The following is a 14,319-nucleotide window of genomic DNA, read 5'->3' as shown; positions in this document are numbered from 1 at the left end:
TTTCTTTCTAATTAACAATACAATAATCCTTTCCTTCATATTTTGAGTATCCAAGAATCTAAGAGAGGCAATACATAGGGTAGATAGTGATTTATCTACCAAGACAGATTTGCAAATATATACAAACTAGAGGCTCGTTGCATAAAAATCCGTGCACCCTGAGGGGGCGGTCCCCTCAGCCAGGCCTGCACCTTCTTGCAATCCGGACCCTTCGGGTAGGGTCACTAGGCCTGGCCTGAGATCAGGGCCTATTGGAGCTTTCCTTCCCTCAGCTGCTGGCAGCTGAACCCACCCCCACCACTGCTACTGCTTGCTATCTGTGCAGCGCTGCCTCCTTTCCCCTGCCACGGGTTGCCTCCCTCTGCAAGTGACAGGCATGGGGTGCAATCACTTGGCCGGTGTGGGCCTCCCTCTGCAGGGTGATTGATGGCGGGGGCCCCAGATTGATCACCCCACAGAGGGAGGGCCCGCCAACCTGCTGCAGTGCCACTGGCCGGGTAGCCTGGGTCTCTCTTTTTTTTTTTTTTTTTTAAGTAAAAGTAATGTTTACTGAGCGATGCAGAACTGAGTACTATGAAGGGTTTACCAGGATGGAAATGCACCGCACCCCCACCACTGCCACCCCCAACACCCAAAGACTACAGTACTTAGAAGTTATACGCAACAGCCATAACTGCTGAATATCTGTTCATAACAAACAAACCATAGCATATGTATACTGTATCAATGAGAGATTATAGAAATCCATTTATATATTGCTTATATAAAATCTTTTTTTTGCAAAAAATATTTTTAAAAAGAAAGAATTTTAAAAAATGTGCAGTTGAAAGCCCTGCCAGGACAGCCAGTCTGTAAACATTCAGTGAGTATGTGCTTTGGAAGGGCACCCGTGCCTCGTGCCCACAGCAACTCCAGCACAGCCAGTGAGGGTAGCCCTGGCTGCCACTCCGGGCAGGACTGAGCTGGACCACGGTGGGTGGGTACGGCAGGGCCTGGCACTGTGCCCTTCTCCAGCCTTGCTTCAGGATCAGGGTCAGGGTCAGGACCAGGACCAGGGCTGGGGGCAGGCAGTTGCAGTTTCACTCTGAGTTCCATACTCAGCCTAATTTTGGTTGCAACTCATGACTTTTCCTGGCTGCTCAGAGGTCCTTTGGGTGGGTGCCCTGGCAGAGAGGCTGGAGAAGTGCTCACAGCTGCCTGGTTGGGCGTCTCTCTGGCCCAGAGCCTCTGTCCTGTCTCCTGCAAGCCTGGCCCCTGGCAGAACAGCCCCCCTCAGGACTACGTTGGTCTCAGCGCTTGGTCCTGGGTTTCATCAGCATGGGTTTCTTCCCCTGGTGTGGCTGATCTGAGTTTCACAAAAAAGCCCAGCTGGAGCTGGCTGTGTTGAACCTCATTGAAGAGTTTTTCATGCAGCAAGGAAGAGCCCTCTGGGACCCTCCTCTTCCTCCCTCTCCTGATCTCCTCTTCTTCTTCTTCCTTCTCTCAGCCCATGGTCACTTCTCCTCCAGCTGCTCCAGCAGTGGGTTGCCTTCTGAGCCAGGGGTCTTAACACTGTCAGTCCTGATGATGCAGGTGGGGTGATGCCAGTTGAGCATCAGGATGCTCCTGCTTCGGCTCCTCCATCTGGGTTTTCAGCTTCGCATTCATGAGCTCCAGCCACTCAGATTCCCACTGCAGACACTCCTTGTGCTCCTTCTTCATGTTCTGGCATCAGGCTGCCACCACTTTCTTTTCCTGGAACCTTTTCCTCCTCTCCTCTTCCTTGTCTAGCTCACTTTTCACAGGTTGAGGCCTCTTGCCCAGTTTCACCTCCAGGAAGTGCAAAGGGGCAATAATGGCCCCAATGTTGTGGATGTCAGTGTATTTCAGCTCCTCTGCAGTCAGGGCCGAGCTGGGGAGTCCGGTCAGGGGTCCGAGCCCTGGCAGAGAGCCTGAAGTCATGGAAGGGTCTGGGATCTGCCCAGGCGTCAGAGCAGGAGGAGTGGCAGTCTAGCCCTGCAGAAGCTGAGGGCGGAGGTGGTGACCCCAGGGCCTGGGCCAGGCTGTAGGCACCATGCCAGCTCAGGAGCCCCCGTGGCACCAGCCCCGCCCTGCAGCATCCACCACCACCAGCGCCTCCCATCGCAGCCGCCAAGTATCCCTCCCGTAGGCTGTGGCGGGCGGCCTGGGTTTTCCTCTTTGAGGTGATCAATCGTGGGGCTCTGCCTGCCTGCCTGCCTGATCATCCCTAACCACTCTCTTGCCTGCCTGATCACCCCTAACTGCTTGCTGAAGGGCAGGCCAGCCCAGGCGAGGGGCCATGGTGGTTCTGGTCTCTGGTCATTCCACCGTTTCGGTTGCTGGGTTTTTATTATATAAGATTGTTTTATCCTTCCAAAGTATGAGAATGTCATTCATGTATTTCTTTCTTATTGCACAAAATTATGTAAACTACTTTTATATTTAATAGCAACTAAATGTTCAACACTTCATTTATGCATTTTTATTTAAATTACAAAAGTAGAGAGGAATGGTGGCCTAAGGGCACATCTTTTCCTCTCCCCTTGACATTTCAACAAAGTTAACCAACCATAATTCAGTAAAGAAGTCCCTACTCAACACAGATGCATGTCTGAGAGACGCAGATACTGAAATACCTAAAGGTGAGCATCCGTGAATAAACAGGGAGATGAAAAGGGAGGAAAGCCCAAATGGCCCATAGACACAACTCTGCAGTTGGAAACTCAGTTGAGAGCTCACAGCCCAGCTGGGAGAAGGGAGAAAGATGACAATAGCAGGCACTTTCTTGGAGAGGAACAGAGAGCTGCTGGTGGGAGCGGGGAGAAACCCAGCATGGAGAGCTGCAAGCTATGAGTGTCTAGAGCAAGCAGTGTTTGAGTCAACTCCCCTTCCATTGCCTTTGGAGTTGGCTTCAGGAAAATAGTGTCTGTAAACCAGGAGCTATTGCAGTAGAATTACTGTTTCCCTCTCTGACTGATCCCCAAGAGGGGTGCTTGGGGCAGGACCCCAAAGAGGTCAGGGGTTGTCATTACAGTGAGGGCAAAACAAGTCCCATCCCCAATCAGTGCAGTGATACTATCCTGCAGAAGCCATAGAGGCTCAAATCTGGGAGACCACAGAGGTAAAAAATCTTGTGATTCAGTGCCATCTACAGAAACATAGTAAAAAGACCTCTTCACAGATAAATGCAAAAACAAAGGAGGGCAGAAAATAGCATGAAGAACACTGTAACGAAGATGACCAGAAAGAAAATGAAAAATTCCCAGAAAGCAGGCTGGAACACATGGAATTATGTGATATAAATTACATAGATTTCAATATTGCAGTTTTGAAGATACTCAGTGAGATGTGAGAAAATACTAACAGGCAATTCAGTGCACTAAGAAAACAAATCAATGAACAAAATGAGTATCTCCCCAAGGAAATTGAAAAAAGAATCAATCAAAAATCCTGGAAATGAAGCATGCAGTTGAGGATATTATGAGTGAATTGTTGAGCATATAAAACAGAAGCAACCAGTTAAAGGAAAGACAGGAATCAAGAAATGATGCAGAGGGAAAAAGAAAGAGACCTGAGAATAAAGAAAAACAAAAGAACTCTATGAGACCTCTCTGACTCTCTCAAAAAAGTAATATCAGAATCATAGGCATTGTGGAGGAGAAAGACAAGGAGCATGGAATGGAGAGTTTATTAAAACAAATAGTGGATAAGAACTTCCCAAATCTATGGAAAGAACTAGATATTTGAATCCAAGAAGCAAACAGAACACCTAGTTACCTCAATCCAAAGAGGCCCTCATCAAGGCACTTGGTAATGAAACTGTCAAAAATCAATGACAAAGAAAAAATTCTCAAAGCAGTCAAGGAAAAGAAGGAAGTGACCTACAAAGAAAAACCCATCGGAATTTCATAGAACTTCTCAGCAGAAACTCTACAAGCTAGAAGAGAGTGGAACCAAATATTTAAATGTCTGAAAGAAATTGCCAGCCATTAATAATATATTCAGCAAAATTATCCTTTAAATATGAAGGAGAAATAAAGATGTTCCCAGATATACTGAAGCGGAGGGATTTTATCACCAGAAAACCTCCACTGCAGGATATACTCAAGGAAGTTATTCTACCCAAAACAAAGAACATAAGGTCACAACACTATGAGTAAGATCACCAAAAAAACTTACAGCATAAACAGGGATAATTTTTGACAACAAAACACACAAGAGGAAGGGGAAAGGTCTGAACTGGCAAAGGAAAATGAACATCAGATGCACTCAAAAGGGAAAAAACTATGGTATGCAATTTCATTTTTATAAACCTAATGACAACCACACACAAAAATCTCCAATCCGGACATATAGCTTTAAAAAAAAAAAAAAAAAGAAAAAGAAAGAAACAGAGGAAAGATGTATGGAATGATGGAATGCCACCAAAAAATGCGACAGAACATAAAGAAAAAGAACCAATGGAGGCACAGAGTTACCAGAAAACAAAAGACAAAATGGCTATAGGAAATCCCCATACATCAATAATTACTCTAAAAGTAAATGGTCTGAATTCACCAGTAAAGAGGCACAAAGAAGCAGAGTGGATCAAAAAACAAAACCCAACCATATGCTACTTATAAGAGACACATCTAAGCAGCAAAGACAAAGGTAGATTCAAAGTAAAAGGGTGGGAACTGATTCTCCAATTCACATCCATAAAAATGCAGGTATACCATACTTATATATAACAAAATAGATTTCAAGATAACAAAAGACAAAGATGGGCACTTTATAATGATAAAGGGAACACTACATCAAGAAAACATAACACTTCTTAACATATATGCACCCAACCAGCGAGCACCGAAATACACAAAACAACTACTCATAGAAATAAAGGGAGAAACAGATCAAAACACAATCATAGTTGGAGACCTTTATACTTCATTGACAGCTCTAGACAGATCAACCCAACAGAAAATCAATAAATATCACCTTAAATGAAAGAGTAGACCAAATGGACATAATTGACATTTACAGAACATTTCATCCCAGAACATCAGATTATAGATTCTGCTCCAGTGCACATGGAATATTCTCAAGGTTAGACCATATGTTGGGTCACAGAAGTAGCATCAACAAATTCAAAAAGATTGAAATTATACCAAGCATAGTTTCTGACCATGATACCTTGAAATTAGAATTCAACTGCAAATAATATATAAAGAAACCCACAAATATGTGGAGATTAAATACCACACTACTAAAAAATGACTGGGTCAAAGAAGAAATAAAAGATGAGATAAAAAATATAGGGAGACATTAGGCTACCAAGGAGACAGAACTGAACCTCACATCACCCTGCATGGCCCTGGAGGATGACTGGTTAGCCAGAGACAGGTAAGATTCCTCAGGGAAGGAACAACCTAAGACAGGCACAGTCGCAGAGGGGCCATCAGGAGAGAACTTGGGGGTCAAAAGAGGTGGGGCACAGACCCTCACCCTCCCAACCTTGCAGGGGCCTGAACCCTCACCCCATCTGAGGGAGGTCTCCTGCCCCCATGGCTGCTTTGCTTCCCACGCCCAGCTCAGATCATCGGGACAAAGGTGACAGACAGAGACTTGACCCAGCCCAGACTGGGACCCAGGTAACAGACAGAGACTTGGCCGACAGCAGCTGCCCTATATCTAAACCCAGCCTAGCACCAGGAATGCTCAGGGCCTACTCAAGAATGCAAATAATCCTTTCCACTAATATTTACAGGGTAAACTAAAATGGTTGGTAGAGTATTAAATTTGACAGTAAAATAATAATCAAGTTTTCAGATTAATTTAAATAGGCTAATTGAAATAAGTGAATATTCAAGAAAATTTAATTGTACTGGACAAAAAGCTGTTCCTAAAGTAGTAACTAAAATTTCTATTGGTAGTTCATCTCATGGTAAAATTCCTGAACATGCAATGAACCTAAAGCAGTCATATTTTTGTGCAAAAATTTAAAATTTAAAGTTATTAGGACTTTATATAAAATTTACAAAAGCCTCCATTAATAAAAAAAAGGGGGGGATAGTAGGGTAATATCATCTAAGGAAAAATATCCTATAAGTAAATTACATCTAGAAAATTTTTACTTTACAAAATTAATTTTCATTTGTAATGCTAACAGCAAGACACCCATGAAAAACACACATGGTGTCTAAATAAGACAAAAGAAAATTGTTTGGGCAAAAATAAAAAGGATCCCAAATCAATTATATAGAAAAGATCCCTTTATTAACTTTTGGTCAAGAATATGTTTGTATATTTTCAGAAAACAACTCCAAGACCATGTGGATTCCTACAACAGAGAGGAATTGACAGGTTTGCTCCAACCACGAAGACAAGAGGAGAAACAGTCCAGAGATGGGAGACGCTGACGACGCCTTGCCACGATAGCAGTCAGCAGCTGTGCGATGCAGCAGGTTGCCTAGGACCAAACCAGAGAGGGTCGGACCTGCATTGCCACCATGTGCCCACCATCCAGATATCATTGCTGACATGTACACATAAGGAACTGTTTGACATTGAAACAGGAACTCAGAACTTTTGGACATTGAATTTGGAACTCAAACATTTTTTGTTATTATATGTTTATTTCTAGTCTGCAGAGGCAAGATTTTTTAAAGGAAAGAAATGGGGAAAAAATAGATACAGAGGCAAAGAAGCATTGAACAGACAGTCAAACTACAGCGGGAAGGCAGGGGAGGTTGTGGGGGGCTGTAAGAGATCAACCGAAGAACTTGTACGCATGCATATAAGCATAACCAATGGATACAAGACACTGGGGGTGGGGCAGGTAAAGGCATGTACTGAGGGGTAGGGGAGGCCAGGGGGAGGTCAATGGGGAAAAAAAAGGAGAAAAAAATTTTTCTCAAGCTATCTATGAAATATTCATTGAAAGACATTATGAAACGAAAGATGGAGTTAGAAAATATCAGTCAATAAAATAAAATTTACCAATTAACCATTAAAAATTCTTTCAGAAAATTATCTAATTAAAATTAAACTAATATTTATTGAAGGGCAAAAAATATATATATAGGGAGACAAATGAGAATGATAACACAACATATCAAAACCTCTGGGTTGCAGCGAAAGCAATAATAAGAGGGAGGTTTATATCATTACCAGCATATCTCAAGAAACAAGAGAAATCTCAAGTAAACAACTTAATATTGCATCTTAAAATACTAGAAAATGAAGAACAAATGCAACCCAAAGCCAGTAGAAGAAAGGAAATAATAAAAATTAGAAGAGAATTAAATTAAATAGAGAAAAAAAAGCCTTACAAAAAAATCAATAAAACAAATAACTGGTTCATTGAAAAGATTAATACAATTGACAAAACCCTTGCTAGCCTCACTAAGGATAAAAGGGAAAAGACCCATTAAACAAAATCAGACATGAGAGAGGAAAAGTCACCACAGACATCACAAATATACAAAAGATCATGCTAGAACAGCTGTGGGCAAACTAAGGCCCATGGGCCGGATCCGGCCCGTTTGGCTGTTCTATCCGGCCCGCGGAGCCGAAAGAGTGGAGGGTTCTCTTGCTCTCCCCTCCGCTCCTTTACCAGCAGCAGTGTTAACATGGCAACGTCGGGAAACACGGCCGCAGCTCCTTCTTCTGAGTGGGCGGATTTATATCTGCCCATTCAGTAGAAGGAACAACCCCTCAATCTTCCAGAGGCTCCTTGTAATGCCCGCAGACGCGTCTCCCGGCATCACCCTGGGAATGCGTAGACACGTTATCGTGGTGATGTAGGGAGACACGCCCCTGGAGAGCACAGTATGAAATGAATAAAACTATTGAAATAAAAAAAAAAAAAGACGGTACCCTTTTATGTAATGATGTTTACTTTGAATTTATATTAGTTCACACAAACACTCCATCCATGCTTTTGTTCCGGCCCTCCGGTTCAGTTTAAGAACCCATTGTGGCCCTCGAGTCAAAAAGTTTGCCCACCCCTGTGCTAGAACATTATGAAAGACTTTATGCCTCCAAATTCAATAACCTAGAAGAAATGGGTAAGTTCCTAGAAATACATAACCTTCCTAGACTAAATCACGAAGAACTGGAAAACCTAAATACTGATCAGCAGTGAGGAAACTGAAACAGCCATCACAAACCTCCCAAAAACAAAAGTCCAGGACCAGATGACTTCACCAGTGAATTCTACCAAACATTCAAAGAAGATTTAAAACCTACCTTTTCTAACTTTTCCAAAAAATTGAAGAAGAGGCAATACCTCCTAACACATTTTATAGGGCAATATAACCCTGACACCAAAATATGGCAAAGATAACACAAAAAAAGAAAACTAATATCTCTGATGAATACAGATGCAAAAATCCTAAACAAAATACTAGCAAATCGAATACAACAGTACATCCAAAAAATAATACATCACAAGCAAGTGAGATTCATTGCAGAGGCACAGGGATGGTTAGCATTCCAAAATAAATCAACAAAATACACCAAATTAACAAAAGAAAGGTTAAAAATCTTATGATCTTATCAATAGATGCAGAAAAAGCATTTAATCAGATACAACATCCACTTATAATTAAAACACTCAATAAAACAGATATAGAAGGAAAGTACCTCACCAGAATAAAGGCCATATATGATAAACTCTCAGCTAATATCATATTCAATGGTGGAACACTGAAAGTTTTTCCCCTAAGATCAGAAACAAGACAAGGATGTCCAAGCTCACCACTCTTATGTAACACTAGAGGCCCGGTGCACGAAATTCATGCACGGGGGAGGGGGGTGTCCCTCAGCCCAGCCTGCACCCTCTCCAATCTGGGACCCCTCTCACAATCCAGGACTGCTGGCTCCCAACTGCTCACCTGTCTGCCTTCCTGATTGCCCCTAACCACTTCTGCCTGCCAGCCTGATCACCCCCTAACCACTCCCCTGCCAGCCTGATTGATGCCTAACTGCTCCCCTGCCAGCCTGTTTGCTCCTAACTACCCACCCCTGCATGCCTGGTCACCCCTAACTGCCCTCCCCTGCAGACCTGGTCCCCCCCAACTGCTCTCCCCTGCAGGCCTGGGTCCCTCCCAACTGCCTTTCTCTGCAGGTCTGGTCTCCTCTACTGGCTTGGTCACCCCTAACCGCCCTCCCCTGCAGGCTTGATCACCCCCAACTGCCCTCCCTTGCAGGCCTGGTCCCTCCCAACTGCCCTCCCCTGCTGGCCATCTTGTGGTGGCCATCTTGTGTCCACATGGGGGCAGGATCTTGTGTGTTGGAGTGATGGTCAATCTGCATATTACTCTTTTATTAGATAGGATAGAGGCCTGGTGCCTGGGTGGGGGCCAGCTGGTTTGCCCTGAAGGGTGTCCCAGATCAGGGTGGGGGTTCCCTTGGGGCATGATGCGGCCTGGGAGAGGGGCCTGTGGTGGTTTGCAGGCCGGCCACGCCCCCTGGTGACCCAAGCGGAGGCCCTGGTATCTGGGGTTTATTTATGTTCTACAATTGAAACTTTGTAGCCTGGAGCGGAGCCAAGCCTTCTGCTTGCTCTGAGGCGGCAGCTATTTCTATTGGGATTTATGTATCTTCTATAATTAAAACTTTGTAGCCTTAAGCGGAGGCCTGGGCCGGCCAGGGTGTGTGGAAAGCTTGGCTTCCTCCATCACCACGGGCAACCCTAGCCTCCTGCTCTTTCCAGCTCCGTGGCTGCCGCCATTTCTGTTTGGATTTATGTATCTTCTATCATTGAAACTTTGTAGCCTTGAGTGAAGGCCTAGGCCGGCAAGGGCAGGTGGAAAGCTTGGCTTCCTCCATTGCTGGGGAAACCCAAGCCTCCCTCCTGCTCTCTGTGGCTGTAGCCATCTTGGTTGGGTTTATTTGCATATTTGCTCCTGATTGGCTGGTGGGCGTGGCTTGTTGGTGTAGCAGAGTGATGGTTAATTTGCATATTACTCTTTTATTAGATAGGACTAGGGGCCCAGTGCACGAAATCATGCACCTTGAAAGGAACTGTGGGCCTCGAGGCTGCAGTGGGCACAGGGGCGGGTCTCAGCCCATCCTCTGCACCCCCGCCTGGCCCCTCCTGCTGTGGCCCCTGTCCCCTGTCTGCTGGCAGCCCCTGCTCCCGCTGCTGCCACCACTCCCACACGCTGATGGTGCAGAGCAATTGGGGCCAGCAACAGCAGTGGATATAAGCAGAGCCATTGCCAGCAGTGTCTGAGAGCAGCTGTTGCTGCCCCATTTGCCCCACAGGAGCAGAGGGAGGTGGAGAAGCCCTCAGGGCCAATTGGGGCTAGCAGACCACAGCACGCAGGAGCAAAGAATTTTCAGTAACCACCAGAGGCTCACCCCTATGACAGCAACTGGCTCCCCACCTTGTTCTGGCACCCCCGCTTACCTGCTCCACCATCCCGCTAAGGCCAATGCCTGCCATGTTGTACGTGCGACCCTGGTGGTCATCGCACATCAGAGCAACCAGTTGTTCAGTTGTTTGGTTGTTCCACCATTTGGCCTATTTGCATATTAGCCTTTTATTATATAGGATGGTGCTGGAAGTCCTAGCCAGAGCAATAAGGCAAGAGAAATAAATAAAAAGCCATCCAAATAGGGAAAGAAGAAGTGAAAGACCTATATACTGAAAATAGCAAAGCATTATTAAGAGGGATTATAAAAGACACAACAAAATGGAAAAATATCTTGTGTTCATGGATTGGAAGAATCGGCATAGGTAAAATTGCCATATTACCCAAAGCAATATACAGATTTAACACAATCCCCATCAAAATCCCAATATCATTTTTTTAAAGAAATTGAATGAGAAATCATCATATTTGTATGGAACTACAAAAGACCCCACATAGCCAAAGCAATCCTAAGAAAAAAGAACAAAGCTGGAGGTATCACACTACCTGATTTCAAATTATACTACAGAGCTATGATAATCAAAACAGCATGGTATCGGCAGATAAACAGACACACAGTTCAATGGGACAGAATAGAGAGCCTAGCTATAAAACCACATGTATATGGACATAATTTTTGACAAAGGAATCAGAAACACACAGTGGAGTAAAGATAATCTCTTAATAGGAAAACTGGAAAGCCATATGCAAATGAATGAAACTGGATTACAGTTTGTGCCCATGCACAAAAAATAATTCAAAATGGATCAAAGACCTAAATATAAGATTCAAAACAATAAGTTTCATAGAAGAAAATATAGGTACCAAACTTATGGACCTGGGTCATAGAGAACATTTAATGAACTTGACCCCAAAGGCAAGAGAAGTAAAGGCAAAAAATAAATGAGTGGGACTATATCAGACTAAAAAGCTTCTGCACATCAAAAGAAACTTCCAATAAAACAAACAGGCAGCCAACCAGATTGGAGATGATATTTGGAAATAGTAGCTTCAACAAAGGTTTAATTTCCAAAATATATATTAAAAAAAAAACTCATAAAACTCAACACCAAATAATCCAATTAAAAAAAAAAATGGGCAAAGGACCTGAAAATACACCTCTCTCAAGAAGACATATGAACAGCCAATAGACTTATGAAAAGATGTTCATCCTCACTGGCAATTAGGAAAATGCAAATCGAAACTACAATGAGATACTGCATTACACCTATTAGAGTAGCCATTATCAACAAGATAAGCATAACAAGTGTTGGAGAGGTTGTAGGAAAAAAAGGAACCCTCATTCACTGTGTTGTGAGGCTTAAAGTGCTTAGAACAGTGCCTGCTCCTTAGGCTATATTAAATAGCTCATCAAAGTAAATTTTAGGTTTGTTAGAACAAATTAATTTTAAAATGTAGACTGTAACCTATGTATCACTTTCATTTGTCATTAAAGTATAGTCAGTCACCTTTGTTCCTTACTTTTTAAATTCTTAGATGCTTGACATCAGAGCCCTTTGGCCTACATTATCCTACTCTGTACAACATCAAATAAAACTCAAAATTGTGTTTCCTAGAAAAATAAATAAATAAATTACAAAAGTATGTCTACAAATAACAAAGACCTATAGAATATGATGATTATTCCAATTTCTGAGTAAGCATGCACTAATGTGAAAGTCACGGGCTTAAGCTTCAGGTCACTGGAAAGACTGACTAGAATTCATTCAGATTCTCTGAATGTTGTATATAAATGTTTGCAATGCAGTTTTCATTGATAGTATGGTGCAAGAGACATGCTGCCTACCATATATAAGAAAATGTAAAGAAAATTTCATGATTTCTTTGTCAATTGCATCTAGAAAAGCTGGGAAATAAGGTTGTTCCATAGTTTACCTTCATGCTAAGCTATCATCTCCACTGTGGTTAAAACTGGTGTATATATTAAATAATGTCTTGAACAATTTATCTTCACAATAAAACAAGTCTACATTGCGTGTTTAGCAGATGTGCCAAGGATATAAGCAGGCTAGGAAATTCGCTTTTTGGACATCTGGAAAACTCTCCCAGTTTTGTAGCTAAGAACATCATCAAAAGATCTGGAAGGAAAAATCCCAAGTTGGAGACTTTGCTTCTGAAACAATAACATATACAAATAACAAATGACCATTTTTCAGAATGAGCCATATATTTATGGGCTTTCAAGCTCAAATATCACCCTACTCTATACATCTATGCATCACCCATTTCACTAATTGCTTTCACAGTCAAATGTCCTGAGAGAAGAGTCTGTGCTCACCTTCTATCCATCCTGACTTCCATCTTGACATCTGTTTTCTTGGTACCCTTTTCTCTCATGTTTTCTGGGATATCACTCCACTGAGTATCAGTTCTTTCCCTTCAGACCACCTTTCCTCCATCCTCTTGTTCTCTTTGTCTCATTTCTTCTGCTTAGTCCTTACAGGTGAATAATTCCCTAGAACTCTGTCCTAGATTCTCTTCTTTTCTTAGGCCACCAATAGGCTTCATGGAGAAATCCCCTCTACACTCCCCCAAATACAAATGACTGCTCAATCTTTATTTGGCGTCAAGATCTCCATTCTACTATCAATACCCATGTATCCAATTGCTGCTGGAAATATTCACCTGTAGTCCCATGAAAGCTTCAATAGTTCTAAATCTAACATTATCAATATCTTTTCCTTCTACCACTCCTCCACATCTACTTATGCTCCTGTATTTCTTGTCTTGTTTAATGGGTACAGACCGCTTTTTGACCAAGGAGGCATACTCAGTGACTGAAGAGCTTTAAGTCATAGAAAACAGGAGGCATTTTTTATTCATATTTGAATTTGCAGCATGATGTGACAGATAGCTGATGATAAGTAAATGATTTTTGAATAAGAAATAATAAATGGATTTTATAATTAAGACCTTTGAAACATAGACAACATTCAAAAATAAAATAAGCATAAAAAATGTACAACATTGAGACAAAAAAAAGTCACCTATAATAATAAAAGCATAATATGCTAATTAGACCAGATGTGGACTAAGCCGGGGCTGCAAGGGAAGCCTGGGTCCCGGGTGCCAGAGGGAAGCCAGTGCCGGCAGTGGAGGAAGGAAGGCCTACTCTTGCATGAATTTTGTGCATCAGGCCTCTAGTTTTTTTATAAGAAACAAGAAGATAGAAACTTATACCTGTGCAATAATAAGCTTTTGGGAAATATCTGTAAGACCTGGTGTTCAGTGACTTCAGAAATTAACTCACTTGTCAAAAATCTGTATTTTACACTTTAACCCAATGATTGAGTGACTAACACTTTAAGGCTTTCTGATATATGTTAAGTAGTTACTTCTAAGCAATAAAAATGCTTAAATAGCCTACTGCATTTAGCCTACTATAGGCTTTGAAACCTGTAAGAATTGAACACATGTTTTGGTTCTGACCTTAATTTCTATAGGATCTCAAGCAAGATGCTTACTATCTTAAGCCTCAGTTTCTTCATTTATAAGTTGGTTTAATTGCTCTCCTCTAGCATGTCCCAGTTTTATCTCAGAAATTTCAGAGTTGTGCATGGAAACTGCCACACCAAATACAACACACAGCAATGGAATAAGAACATCAATTTCAGACTAGAATACCTTAAAACAAACCTCCTGTGAGGGCTTACCTGTACCACAATCAGAATCTCAGGAAGTGGATCAGGCATTGGCATTGCTATCAAACTCTGAGTTGACCCAATGCATGCAAATCAATTATTTGAGGACCAGTGCCTTGGGTGAAAGCAGTCACATGTACTTTATAGTCTTCTCAATTATTTAAAGTGCTTTCAAACACTTTCACATCATCAAGATCTTTCAACAAGACTGGAAGTCATCGATCCATTCATTCATTCATTCAACTGGTAGTGACTGA

At 42.4% G+C, this 14,319-nt stretch overlaps 1 pseudogene across 1 annotated transcript; it reads right to left on the bottom strand.

Moving 5' to 3' along the window:
- Nucleotides 1-1,493: 1,493 nt before the first annotated feature.
- Nucleotides 1,494-14,119, bottom strand: LOC308243491 (jun dimerization protein 2-like; annotated as a pseudogene). Its single transcript has 2 exons — nt 14,075-14,119; nt 1,494-1,989 (listed from the first exon to the last, which is right to left on the bottom strand). The product of its transcript is annotated as a jun dimerization protein 2-like (transcript).
- Nucleotides 14,120-14,319: the final 200 nt, after the last annotated feature.

The sequence above is a fragment of the Plecotus auritus genome (genome assembly GCF_963455305.1).
Source record: "Plecotus auritus genome assembly, chromosome: 3".
NCBI lineage: Eukaryota > Metazoa > Chordata > Mammalia > Chiroptera > Vespertilionidae > Plecotus > Plecotus auritus.
Note: the sequence above shows the minus strand (reverse complement) of the source record. Positions and strands in the feature narration are given on the sequence as shown.